At 36.6% G+C, this 18,443-nt stretch overlaps 1 long non-coding RNA gene across 5 annotated transcripts in view; it reads left to right on the top strand.

Moving 5' to 3' along the window:
- The window catches only part of LOC113981702, a 33,289-nt gene extending 16,313 nt beyond the window's left edge, over positions 1 to 16,976 (top strand). The window contains exons 1-4 of one of the 5 annotated variants that reach the window (XR_003538505.1): positions 8,234 to 8,433; positions 9,985 to 10,141; positions 11,042 to 14,803; positions 14,910 to 16,976. This is a non-coding gene — a long non-coding RNA (uncharacterized LOC113981702). Of the gene's footprint in view, positions 1 to 811; positions 880 to 8,233; positions 8,434 to 9,984; positions 10,142 to 11,041 lie in introns of those variants that run through there. The other 4 variants (XR_003538504.1, XR_003538508.1, XR_003538503.1 and 1 more) reach the window with 4 other exon arrangements.
- The last annotated feature ends 1,467 nt before the right edge of the window (positions 16,977 to 18,443 follow it).

The raw sequence follows: 18,443 nt of genomic DNA, 5'->3' as shown, positions 1-18,443 counted from the left end.
AATTCTCCATACACCTAAAATATGAGCATCATGAAATTTCCTTTTCCTATTATGAAAAGAGCAAAGCGTGCAGCATTGAAATAATGTAAGAATGGGGTTATAAAAGTATCACAGACATGTATAAGACTGGTATGCCCATCAGGATAAGAAAATCCAAAGGCTTTATAACTCCAGTTATAGTATTTTGCTAAACTCAATTCTAGCACACTTAAAATTAACTTTAATCAGAATAGTATCTCAATTGACACCCACCTGAGTTCTTATTAGTCATTCAGAGACCAACACTTGGTACTAAATTGTTGAGGAGAAAATGAAACACATGCTATAAATAAATGCTAGTTAGCATTCAAGTGTTAAGAAATTTGCTTTGTTCCTGCCATGCATGCTATCTATCAGCAAACCTAGTTGTACGTGCAACAGGTGCCTATCACTGAAAATATGATATCTTTACTATAAATGATAAAAGAGACATGTCATTCATGAGTTTCTGCCCTTTGCTTAGAAGGAAGTTAAATAATTCATTTTCCAACAATAGACAACAAATGACTGAAACCAGAAGAAATTTCAGGCCAACTTCTCAGCCAAGTCTGTCAAGATGAAGTGTTGGTGATTTCTAACAAGAAGACAAATTCAAAAAAGCAGCCTATGAATTGAAACCGAAAATAACCCTAGGTTTTTGGTTTTTTTTCAACAAGTGTTCTGTGGAATTTATTGGTGTTTGAGCTTAAGGTGACTTATATTTGCATTGCAAAGCTGTCAAGTCAATTTTTCTTCTTTTTCACACTGGGGGAATTCTCCTTTCTGTCAGACAGCCACCTTTAAGACTGCTATGTCACTTGTGTGGATGGAAAATCTCTTCTGGACAGCAAGTTCATCAAGGTAAAGTAGTTGTATTAGAGAAAGCTTCTCGGACAAAAGCAGGCTAATACCTGTTTTACCACTGAGGAGCATGTAAGTTTGATAGGTAGTGGTCAGCTTATAGGTAGTGGTCAGCTTTACTGCAGGACAGAATGGCCTAGGAAAATATCAGTTTTAGGATGGTTGGAATATTTTCTATCCAAGAATATCCACTGCAGCTTTTTCAGTGAAAGGGTGTCATCCAAAGTTGAGATGTTTATTCAGTTGTGGCATAAGTCCATGATTTCAAGTGATCCTACAGGGAGGATGAACCCTTTAAATCCAAACAGAAAAATGTCAAGCCGGTATTCTGAGTAGAAAAAGATTTATGTGTTTTGGTTGTTTATGTACCTTGTATCAGTAAAACGAAAATCTTTTTGCTTTTCTCTTTCATACATGTTCTCATATGCAGGGCATCTTCTTAAAGAAATGTCAAATTTGGGTCTCTCCAGAGCATACTTGAAAGTGCTTGGATCATTATATCAATTGCTCTTGAGTTGTTCTAGTTTTCAGAAAATCTTCTTCATTTTATTCTTACTCTGATACTGTTTCTTTCATCTTCAGGATTGACTTCAAATTATTCATGTTTTCTATGAAAATTACTTAATGGTCATGAGGTGCCCAAATATGCATTTTCCAATTTCCCTTATAATAATTAAAACAATCAAAATATTCCAAATTCTGTGAATCATTTATAATTTGAAAGTTGCCACTGCCTTTCTGTGATCAAGTAGTTGATTTCTCCAAGTAAGTAGAACATAATAAGATTTTGATTTTAATCCTTTGCAGTGCTGTTCATATAGTTCAAAAGGCTAGAACTATATTCCTAACAACCTCATTTCAGTTTGCAACAGAGAAGATTCTACTTTAGAAATCAAAAATCAGTGACAGAAGAGATCTATAAAATGACACTTTTAAACTGAAGCATCACAATCTAGTGTAAACTGTTCTTCCTGCCATGGTCTGTAAGTCACTTACAAGAGCTTGGATCCATTTAGGAAAGTGTTAAATGTTGTCTCATACACCTCATACCTTAGTTTTTCCAAAGGATAACAGTCCTCAAAACACTGGGGTTGATTCATGAGGTGGATTATTCTTTTTCTATAAACAAGAATGAAGAGGATGTGAATAAGCTTTAAATTACCAGAGGCAGAAGCTAATATTTCCACATGCATATATTTCCTCTTAATAACTTTCTACTTCTTATTAACCCAGCAGCTGGAATAAAACTTATTAGAACAAACCGTGGTCTCCCAGGAATATTCATCTTCTCAAGCAAATGGATCAATGCTGTATAAATAGCTTGATATTCTTATTTAGTCAGTTTGTCCATATAAATTTTCCGTATACCATCATCTCTGGTCTAGTCTCCCTCCAGGCTGAGCCCATTAATATATACTGTGTCTGGTTGTTGCTTGGATTAGTTTTTATGTTTTGTATGTTTGTGCCATATCAATGCAAAGCAAATTAGGCAAGATACTGCATGTATATCCCCAAAAGGAATACAAGCAAAATGAACTAACATAAGTTGCCAGTCTTACTATAGTACTGCCAACATCAGCTACTCTACTGGAGAAAGAATACCCTGCTCTATTAAGACTATGTCAACCTGATGAATATGTTGGTAATCTTTATTTTTTATCTCTTTCATTTCTGCACTGTGAATAGGTTTTTTAGCCAATACACTCTTCTGCAGTAAAAAAGAAGCACTTCTCAGTTTCTCACTCCATTACTAGTCATATTTTTCCTAACTTCTCTAAATTTGTATAGGTTTATAAAATACCTTTAGTCGGTTTAGTATTGATTACATTTGTTGGTTAGGAATGATTGCAATGCAAGGTGACATCTGCTATCTCTTTCTGGCCCCCTTTTTTATGATGTAAGCTGAGTCAGCCTGCAGTCAATGACAGCCATCAGAAACTAAGATTTTTTACCATTATTTGCATAGAAAAAGCATAATTTACAGCAACAAAAACTGGCTCTGCTCCTCGGATAAAACTTAGCCTTCTTTTAAAGTATTGACTTAGCTGTGGCTCTAGCATATTGCTTTCCTCTTCCTTGATATGACCTTTTCTGCCCCAACATATAGTAAAAACATGGCAGAATCAGAAAAAATAATGTTCAGGACCCCAGTGCTTATTTTGTAAATATTTTGTTACCCTTTCTAGATAACACGATAGATTTACTGCAGATGGATTTATATTAGGAAGGTTATTTTAATCAGGATGTCTTCTTTTGCACTACAAGACCTTCTGCCTCTGTTCTTACTTCCTCTGCCATTCATATTCACAAGTAGCATCACTGTGTTTGTTAGCATATGAGTTAAAAATAAATTGTCTTACTACGTACACTGTGTTTTTAATATAATTCTTAATTATGTTAAAAAAATTGCAGCTAAACAGAACAGTTGGCTTCCAAGCACTCACTCTGTTAGTCTGCAAATCACAAGCACTGTGGAAATCACAAGCTGCCCATCAGTCAGCCCTAAGGATTTAATCTTTTCTAAGGTTAGTGACATAGGATGCAATCATGCAAGCTGCAATTCTTCTGAAGTACCAACCTTCCTTTACCTAATACAGATATTTTAATGAAACCACTGCTGGGCTCAGTACTATGGGCTCAGAAGCTAGTCTGCATATCTCATAACAAATATGGAAAGACTGACAAACTTATGTTTGTGACTGTGCTTTTCTGAATGTACTTGATCTCCAGGATCGCCCTCAAAAAGCCTTTGTTTTGTCTCACTGCTTAGGTTGCAAATTGCAGTCCTTTAGTTTCATGTTAAGGCAAGGACATAGAGGGGTTTTTTGGCACATGTAAGAAGGCATACATGGTCAAATTCTGCATGTGAGAGAAGGAGCTTCTCTCAGATCAGTTACTTTTGAATCCACCCACTGATTTGACAATGAAGTTTTGATCTCAAACACTGTAAAATTTCCTATGATTTTTATGAAAATAGGTAGCCAGATGTGGGAAAGAGACTTTATTAATGCCTTTACTAAAGGGAGAGTTCTTGCACACCAGAAATGTTAAAAATCTAGTTCCTTGGCTCATGGAACTACTTATTTGAAAATCTGGCTCTGAACCTCATCAGTATCTCCTTACTCTTTGACAGATGTTCAATGTTCTGCATGAAGATGTATCCTAGAGAAATGAAACAATAACAGTGTTTTCATTTCAGTTGTTTCAATTTTGATGCTTGTTTTTGTTCCCAGAAGCAAATGTTTTCCTCTTGTTCTTTCATAAACTGCCATGGGATAAAATAAAATAAATCTCTAAGAACAAAAAGAAAACAATAAAGCTCTTAAGTGGTTGTTTGGTTTCTGTTCAGACTCCTAACAGCTGCTTCATTCTTCTTCACTGGTTCCAGATTTAATAAGGCCATGTAAGTCTTTAAGGAAACAGCAATTAAGAAGTTTCTTCCTTTTTTTTTTAATCTTTTGTTCCAGATTCTAATATAAAATCATTTACTCCAGTTTTCCTTTGAGTATAAAGCCTGAATTTCTTATTTATGATTCTTGATATTATTTTTAAAAATTGTGAAAGTAACAAAAAGATTTGTTTTCCATGAATAACAGTACAAAGTTCTTGTCCCACATACTGCTTTGACTCAAAATAAATCAACAAAATAAATAAGTCTTGATTCTGGTGAAATAATCAGACTTTTTCAAAGCAACACTGAATGACACAGGTCAAAATCTGGTTTATTCTCATCATTATTTCTCTGTGTAAGCAGTACTGAAACATTTGAGGAAATGTTGCCATAGAAGTTTTCTTATGTTATCTCTGTTCTGAATAGAACTAAATGACTCACTCATTTCTTATCTAAGAACTTTGAGCTTTCCTTGGCTTTTACCTTATTATTTTAGTACTGTGTCACTCTACTCAACTTCTTTTAGTTTTGTATGCTCTATTCTTCTTTGGAGACCACATTGGTTTTAACAAAATTGATGTATTCTGAAGCTACACTTACTTAAGAGTATCATAGAATCACAACATATCCTCAGTTAGAAGGGACATATTAGGATCACCAGAATACCATCAATCAAAGTATCATCAACAAGTGCTCTTGTTATAGTTGAGTTCATATGTGTACCAGTGGATAGAGTTAATTTTCTTTACAGTGGATAGTGCAGGGCCATGTTTTGGATTTGTGCTGAAAAGAGTGTTGATTATATAGGGGTGTTTTCATTACTGCTGTGTAGGGCTTACACAGAGTCAAGGATTTTTTTGCTCTTTGTACCACCTTGCCCACAAGGAGTCTGGGAGTGCAAAAGAAGACAGAGCTGGGACAGCTGACCAAAGAGATATTCTATACCCTATGGTGTCACACCATATAAAGCTGGGGAAAGAAGGAGGAAGGGGTGCACATTTGGAGTGATGGTATTTGACTTCCCAAGTGATCGTATGGCATACTGGAGCCCTGCTTTACTGAGGATGGCTGAACACCTGCCTGCCCATGGGAAGTGGTGAATTAATTCCTTGTTTAGCTTTACTTGCACACACTATTTTTCTTTACCTGTTAAATATTCTTTATCTCAACCCAAGATCTTTTGTACTTTTACCCTTCAGATTCTCTGCCCCATCCCACCAGGGGGGAGTGAGCCAAGGGCTCTGTGGTGTTTAGTCACCAGCTGGGGTTAACACATAGCAACATGATAGAGAAAAAGTATACACAAACAAAGAAGGAAGGAAGGAAGGAAGGAAGGATGGTTGCCCAGGGAGGTTGTGGATGCCCCAACCCTGGTAGTGGTAAAGACCAGGTTGGATAAGGCCTTGAGCAACCTGGTCTAGTGGGAGGTGTCCCTGCGAGGGCAGGAGGGGTTGGGATTAGATGGTCTTGAATGTCTCTTCTAACCCTTCCAACATTCTAGGATTCTGTGAGTGTTCCATGGGAGTATGAGGTTCTTCACAGAAGGAAAGAGTAGGATTGAAAGACTTTTTAAATTAATTTTGCTCTTTATTTTAGCATTTCAAAAACTTCGACCTTATCAGTCATTCTTTGAATTTTACCACTTCAGACACTAGTGTGTATTCCACAGGAAATTAAAACATTAATTACATTGTGAACTGCATTATGCAAGCTTTCACAGTGCTGCTGGCTTCTGTTCCCAGAGACTTGAATGCACTTGAGGTGCCTGTTTTTTTTTTCTTAAGGTAGACTATGTTCATGTGTGTCACTGTTTTATATAGTATGGTGGGGTGTTTTTCTGGCATTCACTGAAACAGGAAAAGTATCTGTTGTTTCTATGGACGTGCTAAGCTTTAAAGACTTGTTTGCTTCTACAGCAATTGACTTATTGCTGTCCTGATTACAACAACAGCAATGCTTCACTATATTATCTGGCAGGTGAAAAAGGCTTTTGATAGTATTCCATCATCAGCCTCCTACTGTTAAATCTTTAATAGTATTTATAACATCACCTGCCATCAGATAGAGTTCCAATGGTATTTTATCTTTACTCCTTGCCTTTGCTTTTTGCTAGAAACCAGTAGAAATGAGGTACACAATTACTGAAGAAAACCTGTACTGCTCCAGAGATGTATTCTCAATAGACTAAATTATCCCCAACTTGAAAATTAAATTAAATTCGAATTGAATTTTAGACAGTAGTGATAAAATTTTAAAGAGGAAATTGATAGTTGAAAATCTCTATTTATTTTGAATGAAGTTTCACAGACTAGCTATCTTATTTTTCCAACATTTGCAATGTTGATTTGACATCTCCAATACTAGTTTTAGTGTTATATTTTCTTTAAGAAAAGAAAATGTGTCATTCTTGACTTATATGCCTTATAGCTAAATCAAAAGCAAGTGAGAAAGACATTTGTATTCTGTAATAGATAGCAATACACAGTCTTCTCAAAATCTTAGTCTGTTTTGATGGGTTATGAGTGTTCACTCTGCACAGTCACAAAGCTGAAACTGTGCTAATTTTGGTATCAGTTAAAGCATCATTTGATTAATATAGAGTGAAAACAAGATTTTTAGTAAGAATGTGCTTAATTTTGTGAACAAAAGCTGCAGAAAACCACTTTCCATCTTCATCTTTTGTCTTTGAACCTTCAACCAATTCTTATGGACCTTAAGGGCTGGGTTGCTGAAATATTTGAATCACAGAATCGTCAAGGTTGGAAGATACCTTCAAGATGATCTAGTCCAATTGTCAGCTTAGCATCACCATGATCAGCCCTAAACCATATCCCCAAGTGCCATATCCAGATGCCTCTTGACAATTCTAGAGATTTGACTCCACCACCTCCTTGGGCAGTTCATTCCAGTGCCTCATCACTCTTACAGTGATTTTTTTTTTCTGATATCTAATCTGAACTTCCCTTGTGCAACTTAAGGGCATTTCCTCTCATCCTTTCCCTTGAGACATGACAGAGGAGACTGAATCCCCACCTCACTACAACCTGCTCTCATGCTTAAAACACAAAATTATGTCTTCTTTGAATAATAAATAAAAAAAATCAAATCTATTACTTCAAAGGGATTTCTCTGCCCTTTTAAATAAAAATGAATGTCTTTATACCATTTTGTTGGCAGAGACTAGCAAGATGTTACTGACCTCGCATATACTTTAGAGTAAAAATCTTCTTCAGAAAGTCAAATTTACAAGGGTGATAATTTCATATTACAGAATGACAGCTTAGCATTTCTGACTTTGGCAGTGCCCTGTGTAGGTGTAATGTTTCAATATACCAATCTTTAATGCAGTAGTCTTACAATCAGTGAAATTATAACCTCTTTATTAAGGCTACCTCTTGGTTTTGGTTCCACTTGTTTGAAAGGCGACTGTCATCTCTGAGGTATCTGAGTTTAAACCTAATCCTGGTTATGTGGGCAATTTCACATTGTAATGGGAAACATATCTCAAAGGCAAATTAGAGAAGTATTAACCTCTCTAAATATGACAATTATCTCTGATAAGCATCCAAAATTTAGACAGTTATTTGGACCTCTGTCTCAGTTTAATAGACTGAAGTGTTTTGCTAAGGAGGATGAGTTATGAGGAAGACCAAACTCTTCCCTCTAAGCAACTGCAAATCCGAAATTAAGAGGCTTCAATTGAGAAAGTATGGAGAAAGAAAAAAATAACAACCCTTTATTAAAGGACGTATGCGTATTGGCAGAACAACAAAAGAACACAAAACCAACCAAACAGTAATCCTATACCCAAAAATCCCCTTCAAAACAGAAACAGTTCAGTACTTTCTACCTTTCTTGGCGCAATTCTAACCATGACCAGCAGGGGGCGCTCTTGGATCTCTGGAGGAGCAGAGCCTGCAGTTGCTCGGTGTGGTCAGCAGGGGGCGCTGTTGAGCACTGGTGGTTGCCGTGTGGGGCCTCAGTGCGTGGGAGAAGCCGAAAATGGAGATCTTCCCCCCCCACCAAGAAGGGAAAGGGGAAAAGGGGAAAAAGGTGGCTCTTCCTATGAAATTCACACTCTCTGCAGCTGGTTGTGGCCAGATTTCCCCACTTTCGTCAATGGACACACGCTGCTGCTAACATGAGAGCAGAGGAGAGAAAGGGTAACCTCCTCCCCAAAAGGTTCCTCCACAGATGGGTCAAGCCTCTCCAATGAAGTCCAAGCAGGTCTAGGCTGGGGCAGAACAGGGCACAGGAAAACAGAGGTAAATTGAGGCCAGAAAACAGCCAGATGACCAGGCCGAAAAATAAAGTGAAACTCAGACCCTTCCAACACACACCTTGACTGAGTTAGGGCAAAAGTGAAGTGCCTCTTGTTTCCGAGAAGAGAAAAAAAACAAACTCATCACCCCTCCCCACAGTCTTCAGAGGGCCATCAGCTTGAAATGTGGATCTGCTGGTTAGCTCCTTTGTGTGTGTCAATTACACTAGGCAAAAACTACCCTCCCCTGTTGAACACCCCCCCTTACAGCGATGCAGGGGAAAGAAATATTACCTGCCTGTTTTTTCAGAACAAGTAAACCTATGGTAACCTCTCCTTTGTCTTTAAATCTTGTTAGGATTTCTTAAAATACTTCCACATTTTTTTGTTTATTAGTTGTATTTTGGTATTAACTACATTTCTAGATGTAAATGGGAGACTGTAATTTTTAAAAAATTTCAATATGGGGAGTCATTCAATAAACTTTACATTATGTGCTTCAAGATTGGGACTGGAATCTATAGACTATTAAAGTCTGTAACTGAAAGAAACAGTATTTGGGTGGGAGCTCTAGCGTATACCAAGTTTATGATGCTACTCTTAGGCAGACAATAAAATAAAAAGGAATTGCTTGTCAGGAATTGTCTTCCTGAAATGGCAGATATAACATAGAAAATTGGTTTAGAAATTCTTCTGGGGAAAGTACTCACTTGGATATGTTTGATGTTTCTAGTCCTGGTCAACTTATAAATATTTCAAAAATTCCTTTGAAGTTTTTCACTTTCTGTCTCAGTCAAAACAGCAAGTGAAAAATGTACAGAAGAGAAAGACAACGTTTGCTCTTTTAGTCTTGATATTAAAGAGCAGCAACAAATAGATTTTCCATGAAAAAATCCAAAATATGTAACCAATTGTTTTGAATTTACACAATGCTCTACAGAACTTCTCTTTTCCAGAGGATGACAGTTTGCTATTCTTACTATATGACATTTTTTTGAGAGGTTTACTACACTGTAGATATTGGATCTGTACTAGACTGACTTATCTGAGGTGAGATGATCAGCAAAGTTGTTAATTCATACACCTTACCTATGCAGAGAGAGACTTGGGAATGCTTCTGGGGGTAGGGCCCACATGCACAGCTCCACCCTTCACGATGGAGGGAGAATTGCACACTCAGCATTTTCCATACAAGCCTGCATTTTTGTGCCATTTCTTATTATATCTATTCACTGGGTTCAAGGGGTTGATGCAAATAAAGTATTGTTTCCATTACCTGTCGTGAGTAGATGGAAAAGTAGCTTTGAGGAGAATTTAGGTCCTCCAATCTGAAGGTCTATCTCTCATCTAGGAAACTTTTGGTAGCAGCTTTCTCTTTAGTGCAATCCAAACAAAGTTCACTCTGTCAAAATCAGATGTTTGGGTTTCATGTCCTACTTTCTTCTTGTGATAGACAAAACAGAATGCGGCATGATATAGTTGCCTGAAGATAGATGTCTAATGCCATTTGTCACTCTCTAGGATACCAGAGGTAACTATAGGGGACTGGCAGCTGGGACACAAAGATTGTTGGAGGCCCTTGCACTTCTTCAGTGGCAGCTGGAGTGCAGGTAGGACATCCCCTCGACCCTTTATGGACTAATGATCCATTTGTCAAACAAGAATTTTCTCTAACACTTGGATTTGGCAAGACACAATTAAGCTGGTATAGTGGAAGGTGCCCCTGCTCATGGCAGGGGGCCTGGAACTAAATGGTGCCCTAGGTCCCTTCCAAGTCAAACCATTCTATGATCATATAATTGTATGATTCTATGATAACAATTTCATTGGATATGTCATTTTCAGTTACATTCCACGAAGCTTAATTGTTGTTAAATGGTAGGGATACAGACTGTCAGGTGATACTATTTAATGGCTGTGCAACATTTCAGCTTCACAAACCCACTCTGCTACTATTTGCTATTTGGTAGTTAATGGATTGTATAAGTTCCACCTAAACTTATGTAGGTGAAGTTCCTTTAACAACAATAGCTGCTTGTGTATGCATCCAGTTGTACTACTTCTGACACGGTAGCTGCGCATTAGAACTCAGGCACACTAACACTGTAACACTTTTAGGTTTTTTTATCAGAGCATGGGATAAAATCAGTCTAACTCAACTCATTCCTTCTCAAGTAGTAAGGAATCTTATATTTGGTGACCCAAAATATACACAAGAGGTTTTTAGATTAGATCAGTGTGATCTAATTAGGTTAGATTATGAGCTCAGAATAGAGAATGCTGGCTGAAATCTTTGGTCTTGTATACTGAAAAAGAAATCATTTGGCACTTCTGTTGCAGTTTCCAATATGTTTGGTGTTTGGAATATATGACATATCAGTTTTGTAAAATGAGAGAAATAATTCATTGTCATCAAGGCTCTTGGTTGGTAGGTTTATGTGTTTCATTGAACAATTTGTTTTAGAGTATTTCCTTTTTATAACTTCAAAAAATAACATCTTTCATTTCAGAAGAAATAAAATGCTGCTCATCTTAGATGAAAGTAACAGGTGAAAGTTGGTTCCATTTGCACATGGTATGAAAATTCAAATACTGTAACATAAAATAAATCATATATTGGAATATTCAGATTTTAATAAATGATCTTTTCCATTCCAAGAGCAATACTGCTTATATTTGTATCCTATAATCAGCCTTAGGATTTGGAGTTAGTGAAGAAATTTCTCTCTTAGCCTGTAGCCATGTGCTTTCTGATGTTCTTTCATCCAGCAATTTTATTTGTCCTCTTTTGGTCCCATTTTTATTCTGTTCTGCATACTCACACTTTCTGAGTGGATTGGATTTCATTTTCTCAGCTCTTATCCCAGTAGATTTCTTTTCAAAATACAGGCATAGCTCTGAGAAAATGGCTTGGGAAGGAGGATCCCTGGGGAGAAGGCCTCAGGGGAAATGAAACAGCTCAGCTTAAACGTAACAATGGGTCGGTCACAGGATTGGGATGAATGCAGTTAAGTGTGCTAGGTTTGTATTGTAGTTTCTTGAACAGCAATTCTAATTTCCCTGTACTAAATAATCATACTTCAAACCTGTCTAAAAGAATTTTTTTAATTAATCAATATGAGAAAGATATTTGAACTTTAGGTTAAAAAAAGTTTTTATTTCACTCAATAATACAGTTCTATTTACTGGCCATTTGGGCTAAATTTCAAAAAACTTTGCACCCCAAAAAAATATCTAGTCCTAGGGTATTAAAGCAGCATATTTTATGGTTGACAGCTGAGCTGGTTGATGATAGCTGAAGAAAAACAAGTTTTGCTAACTGGAAAGATTATTACTGAAGGGCACACTAGTGAGATGGCAAAATCAAATACAGATTGTGCCTTTAGCTGTTGGGATTATAATATATGTGACTGTGAAATCTACATATGCAACCTGATGGTTTTTCTTTGCACCTTTTTACTCATTCTGTATAGGAAAAACAAATAGTATCTTGTTTTCCTGGCATCACACCAAACAATTTCTTGATGTAAGATACAGTCTAAACAGAACAATGGCATGATTTTATGCAAATTGTGCTGGCTCATCTGCACTAATTCCTAGTAGTTGTTAAGATTTTAAAAATATATGTTACTTTATTTACCAGTCACCCCTAATATTTGTTTTCCGGAATCTAACGTATAAAACTGAGTTTAATACATTATATATCGGTTTATGCTAATGTAGAGAACTGAGTTTTAAACTACTATAGAGCCATCAATAGCTAAATTCTATGGTATAACTTCAGAGACTTGGATAACACAGGCCTTTTAACCTTTAGCCAACACTTTATAGCACAGGCTATAAATTAGGAAGGAATTTGACTTTTAGTGGCTTCATATTACAGTCTATCAGGACAGTGTGGAAACAGGAGCTATTTCTATTAGCATAGTAATGAAACATTTTTTCCAGAGATAGTGAATGAAATCAACCCACTAATTAGATTTTATGTGTAATATTTGATGGTCAACATTACTCAAAAGAGATAGCAAAAGCTTACATTTAATGCAGCCAGTATTCTCGTTTGTATTGGACAAGGAAAAAGAAAGAGAAGATAGCATAAGCCACCATGACAGTAGTGCATTTCAGACCAAAATCATGTGCATCTCACCTTTTCACTTCCATTATGCAGATCTGAAAAGGAAAAAAAACACCATAGAGGAGAAAAGAAATAATTCTCAACACAGCATGTTATTCATCACTTCATTCAGAAAAGGTCATGCACATGATTATAGAGGTAGAACATACGCGTACATCAGCTATTATATACCTACATTTAGGTAAGAAGTGTAATATTTTGTATCTCACACACATATATGTTAGTTTGTTTATGGCCCTGCTTCAAAAGGTAATGAAACAACCTGAAATCCTGAGAATATTGTTTCCAACATTCTAACAGTGTCCTCTGGCATATTTGCTGAAACTCAGTTGCCCTGAGATATGGCCACAAGGCTGGTGAGACCAGTGGCACTGATTCAACAGAATTTGATTTCTGGCTGCTTTTGTTCAGACTATCAAACCAAGTCCAATAGTAAGAATATCTAGCTAGGGAACATTAATACTCTTGCATTTTATATAAACCAATATAAGAGTAGTACTAAACCTTTTAGTAAGAGGGATTCTGTATTCATGAAAGCAATGTTGATTCATTCTGTTCTGTAGCATCTCAAATGCATATCTAGAATTACCAAAGAGCATGTCTTTTCTATAACATATGTATAAATACTTTTACTATAATTTATTCTTTTCTACTTTTATATTCCTTTTCTTACCTTCTTCCCCTCTACATATCTAGTACCTTTAATAGCTCTTGCTCTGTCTCTCATGTACTTATCATGACTCCATAACACAAGTAGATTTTCTTTCCTGCTTGCAAAATTATTGCATAATTTAGTATTCAATTCAAGGATTTTCAGAGGAATTTACTGTATGATTTTTAACATAATAAAATTCATAAAAATAATGTATAGAAGTATGCTTCAATGAAAAATAAAAAAATAATTGTTTCATTCATGTGAGTAACAAGGAGAGGTTGAAAAGGAAACATTCTTTTAACAGAAAATCTCTGATTATGCAGCTGTAGAAAGAAAAGGTAATTGACATTTACTCACTCTCATATAGAGACTAAATGACTGCTTTCATCATATCTCTTTTGCACAGTATTTAAACTCTAAGTGGAAATAGCTTTTGACAAATTGCAAGTAACTCAGCAAATATATTAATAGTAATTTATGTGAATTTTGTATAATATAATTTATGCCAAGATTGCTGAAATTTTGTCAGATCATCACTCTATGAAAGTACGGAATAATATATTGACCTCCTCAAGTAAAAAACTTTAAATAGAGCTTATCTGGCATTTTTTTTCTCATTATAGAATAAGCAGCTGCATTAACTGCTTACCAAAGATTCATAATATATTGCTCTTCTACTTTATTCAGCTCTTGAGTAGAAATCATTCCAAAACACAACCTTACATGTAAACAGTCTCACACTGTTCATAATTCTGTTGTATAAACAGATTTTCACCTACATAAACAGATACAAACAACACCAAATACTCTCATATTGTGGGGGGTTGAACACTGTGGATTTCAATCTAAATACTATACCTTCAGCATGCTCCATAATCAAGGTGAATTGACTGAATTACATAAATATTTTTCTCTTTGTGTGTGCTCTTCATAGTTGTCTAAGACTTCCATGACAGAGTCAACATCTACAGAGAAATGTGTCATAGCTACAGAAAAACTACTTTATATATGTAATGTTCTATTTAATTTAATATCTAGAAGATGACAGAACATTTTGAAATCTTCTTAATACAAAATGAGAAACAATCCAAATATTGCTCTAGAAAAAATTGTTCACATTTTTTCCCTTTTTCGTATATATGTAAAACTAATTCTGTCCCCACTATATTCCCCTTTCAGCACTATAACCCTATGTTTCAATGATAAAGTATTAAGTTTGGCATTTCATTGTTTTTACAGTATGGAAAATAGGGAATATTCATTCCTATTCATTGTATCCATGACTTTTTATGATTCCAGAGTCATCTATCATATTCACTCTTTATTTTATTGTTATTATTATTTATTTATTATTTTATATTTGCAAAACTGAAGAGTACAAAACAGTTTAAGTCCCGTCTTTCTCAGAAGCGAGTCTGCAATTCTGATGATCTTCAATTGCCCCACACAGACTGTAACTGGTGACTTTTCCCCAGACCTCAGGTGAGCAAGCTAGCACATCATAGTCTTTACTGCAATCACAAAGCTTCTATATAACTATGACATTGGTAATAGAATTCCCTGTAACTGTGGGTTGTTTATTGGGCAGGTCCCTATTTGTAATTGGGTATTTTTGGCACCAGAATGTTAAATATCAAGATTTGGGAGAGAGAGGGGAAAGAACAGTAGAGAAACCCTCTCAGCAATGGAATTACTTTCACCTTATCTTTTTTTCTCCTTCTCTTTTTTATTTACATGTTCTATTTACCTGAAGGTAAGATTGCCCTATGACTTTTTTCTACCGCTTGTATATTGATTTTTTTCAGGTTACCCTGTTTGGTCTTAAGAGACTTGATAATATGTAAATAAGTAACAAAATTTTTTTCTCTCTAGTGTAGCTTTATTGTTTGTTTTTATTTGTTTGTTTGGTTAGTCGGTCTTTAATACAGTTATTGCAAATACTTAGAAAAATAGAGTTTGCAATGATATTTGTCATCCACTCTCCCAGAGGTATTGTGTGAGATGTACCCCTTAAATTCAGGTCAGTGTAGATTTAGGTTGGATTGATGAAAAGAGATTGCTAATTAAAATATGTAGATTCCACCAGGGACCAGTGTATTTTGAGACACAAAGTGTAATTTTCAAATAGCGATGACTGCAATCTCAAAAAGACTTTTCATTGACTTTTCTCCTGCAGTCTTCCATTATTTTCAGTTCCCCCACACCAGAGTAGCAGCTACACTAATAAATTAAAAACCTAAATTCTGGGATGAAAAGTAGTTTATTTCACTTCAAAAGGTGGTCACATTACAAAACAAAATGAAACCAAAACAATAAAATGTAGTGAGACTGTGATTCTTAAAATAAGTACAAAAAATTTTTTACAACTCCAGTAAAATTCCAAACAGTAATTTTCACCTCTTTTTACTGAAAAGTGAGCCCTTCTACAACATCTGTATTGACCAGGCTAGTACAATACTTTGTAAAAATAAAATTACATACCATGGAAGTCAGGATTCTTTCACTGTGGATCAAAGCTATGTTTTAATACAACAGAGAGCACTAAAATACTCTCTCTTACAGCATAGGCTGCCAGTACCTTTAAAAAAATTTCTATCAAGTTCACGGATTTAAAAAAAGAGCTAACATTCAGTTTTGGTGAATAAACAGATATTTCTGAATGGAATTCAGTGATCTTTCTGTAATATGACAGTTAGCTTGAAGAAGATGAAGCTAAGTAATCAGTTGATCGTAGCTGAAATTGGAACTATAGCCCAAAACATGTCATGGACATGTATTTTGTTTATGTTCGGTGGGCCTACAAATGTTTCCCTATATTTTCAATCAAACAGCAGTTTTTCTTGCAAGATCTGAATTGAATATTGGGCATTGCAAAACAATAATTTTAAAAAAGATATATAAAATAGATGCCTTTATTGAACTTGAATGGCTTGAATTGGTGTTATCACCTGTCCCTATCTGCATTATTAACTTTTTTTAAGCTCTAATACTTTTTTTTTGTCTTAAACTTTCAGCATCCTGAATTTTTTTCAGTCTAGCTGCAAGCTTTCATCTGATTGATAAATTGAATGAAGCAGTATTTTCATGAAAGATTTGACTTCTGTTGACAAAACTTGTCCTTGAAAAATTGCTATATAAAATCATTCAAAAAGTTAAATTCTTCCATTTGAAGTGCCATGACATCAGTTAAAGGGACCATTTCAATCTTTCACTGTTGCAACAAATGTTTATCGTCCTCTTTGCAAGATAATTTTCTGAAGATAAAACAAGTTTTCTTCAACAAAAAAATTCAGCTTCTCAGAGACAACGTGCTGGTGCTTATTGACTTCCTACTTACACTCTTTGTATCTTGGGATATAATAAAATTTTTCATTTTATGATTTAGAGCCCTTTAGAAAAAGTATTATCTCTAAATTAGTTATATAATAATGTGTATATTAAACTGTAATATAGCTTATTGCATTTATTTTGCTATATCTGTACCTTAGTCTTTTAATCTCTAGGTCTCATACTTCTGGCTTATAACATACTGTGGTGGTTTGAGCCGCCCTCCCGGGAGGGGGGCCTGGAAGTGGTTGGTCCCAGGTGAGTTTCCGGTGAGGGGCCAATTGGAGCTGTTTTTCGCCGCTGTGAAATTAGGAAGGAAGTTGTTGGCAGTGTGAAAGAAAGATTCGGAGCCATGAGGTGAGAGGAGACAGGCCTGTGGTCCCCTTGCGGGGGGCCAGACCCTCTTCCCCCCTCCCCCAGCTGGGCTGCAAGGAACCCAGGACAGTATTAAAACTGAACCGGGTGGTGTGGCTAAGGCTAAGGGGCTTCCCCCCCTCCCGCCCAGGAGAGGCAGTGGTGTGGATTTAAAAGGCCAGCCAGGGGGTTGCTAGCTCCCTGCAGGTAGGCACAGCATTTGGAGCTGAGCCAGAGATGGGCCGAGGGGTGGTCTGGAGCTGGAGAAGCAGCTGCAGTCATGCAGAGCTGGAAGAACTCCAGGCAGAGGAGAGAGACCGAAGCAGTCTCGCTGCTACCCTCTCCCCCTCTATAATGGCAGGGGAGAGGTAGCAACCTTGAGCTGAGACTGAGCAACGGAGAGACGGGCCGAAGGGCTCAGAGGAGGCTCTATGTGAGGTTTGGGCAGGGGCGGCCGAAAACCGAAGGAGGAATGCGAGGGGGGAGGAATGCCTCCCCGTGACATGCTGAAGCTGAGAAGCTGCAGCAGCTGTAACAGAGAGAAACCAAACCGAGCAGGCTTTTTCTGGGTAAGGAGTTTTGGTGAAAACTATTTGAGGTATAAAAACTGAGCAAGACCCAGAAACCCTGCAACCTGGAGAGGAAAGAGTGAACATCTTACTCTCTGGAAGGAACCTTCACGAACCTGGGAGAAAGAACTCAAAGCTGACTCCCTGGACCTTGTGATGAAGACCTGGTAAAACAAGTGTTCCCTTGTAGCCCAGGAGGAGACCTCAGCAGAAGTCAAGGAGCTGGTGGGGGTGCAAAAAACCCCTTCCCTGATACCCCAAAGAGAGAGAGTCTTTAACTATCGTCCTGGAGGGTTTTTCTTCTGAACTGATGTGAGAGGGCCCCCAGGGGTTAGTAGAGATGGTATTTATTTGCTTTTTAATTTCTATAGTATTTATTGTGTTTGTAATAAATTTTGATATAATTCCTCCATGCTGAGTTGTACCTGTCTGAAACCTTCTCTCTCGTACATTGAGGTAAATTGTGGATAAGCTTGAAAATTGGTTTTTTTGGGGGGTGAAACTCTTTACACCAAGTTCTGCATCATCATCCACTTAACACAGACATTAAATACAGTTGCTGTTATTTCTGAAGTTTTTTGTCCACTTGACCATAACTTCTGAAAAGAGGTTTATTTTTTTTCAGCATTATGTCTGCAATTTTGAGACAGAGGTTTCTATGATATCTTTTGATAGAACTTGTCTCCTGAAATTGTCAGGATCAAGTTCTGCCAGCAAGCCAACTTATTGAATTAAGTGATTGTCATTCTCTGTGCTTAACAATCTGTCTTCAGCCCATTTGACGTAGTGGTATTACAGAGCAGTCCTTGTCTGGCAAGAGAACATTGTTACTTTTTGCATTAGGACTCTTCTGTTTGTTCTTCTAAGAATAT

Source organism: Neopelma chrysocephalum, unplaced genomic scaffold (genome assembly GCF_003984885.1).
Source record: "Neopelma chrysocephalum unplaced genomic scaffold, ASM398488v2 Primary Assembly neopelma1_24, whole genome shotgun sequence".
Classification (NCBI taxonomy): Eukaryota; Metazoa; Chordata; class Aves; order Passeriformes; family Pipridae; genus Neopelma; species Neopelma chrysocephalum.
Note: the sequence above shows the minus strand (reverse complement) of the source record. Positions and strands in the feature narration are given on the sequence as shown.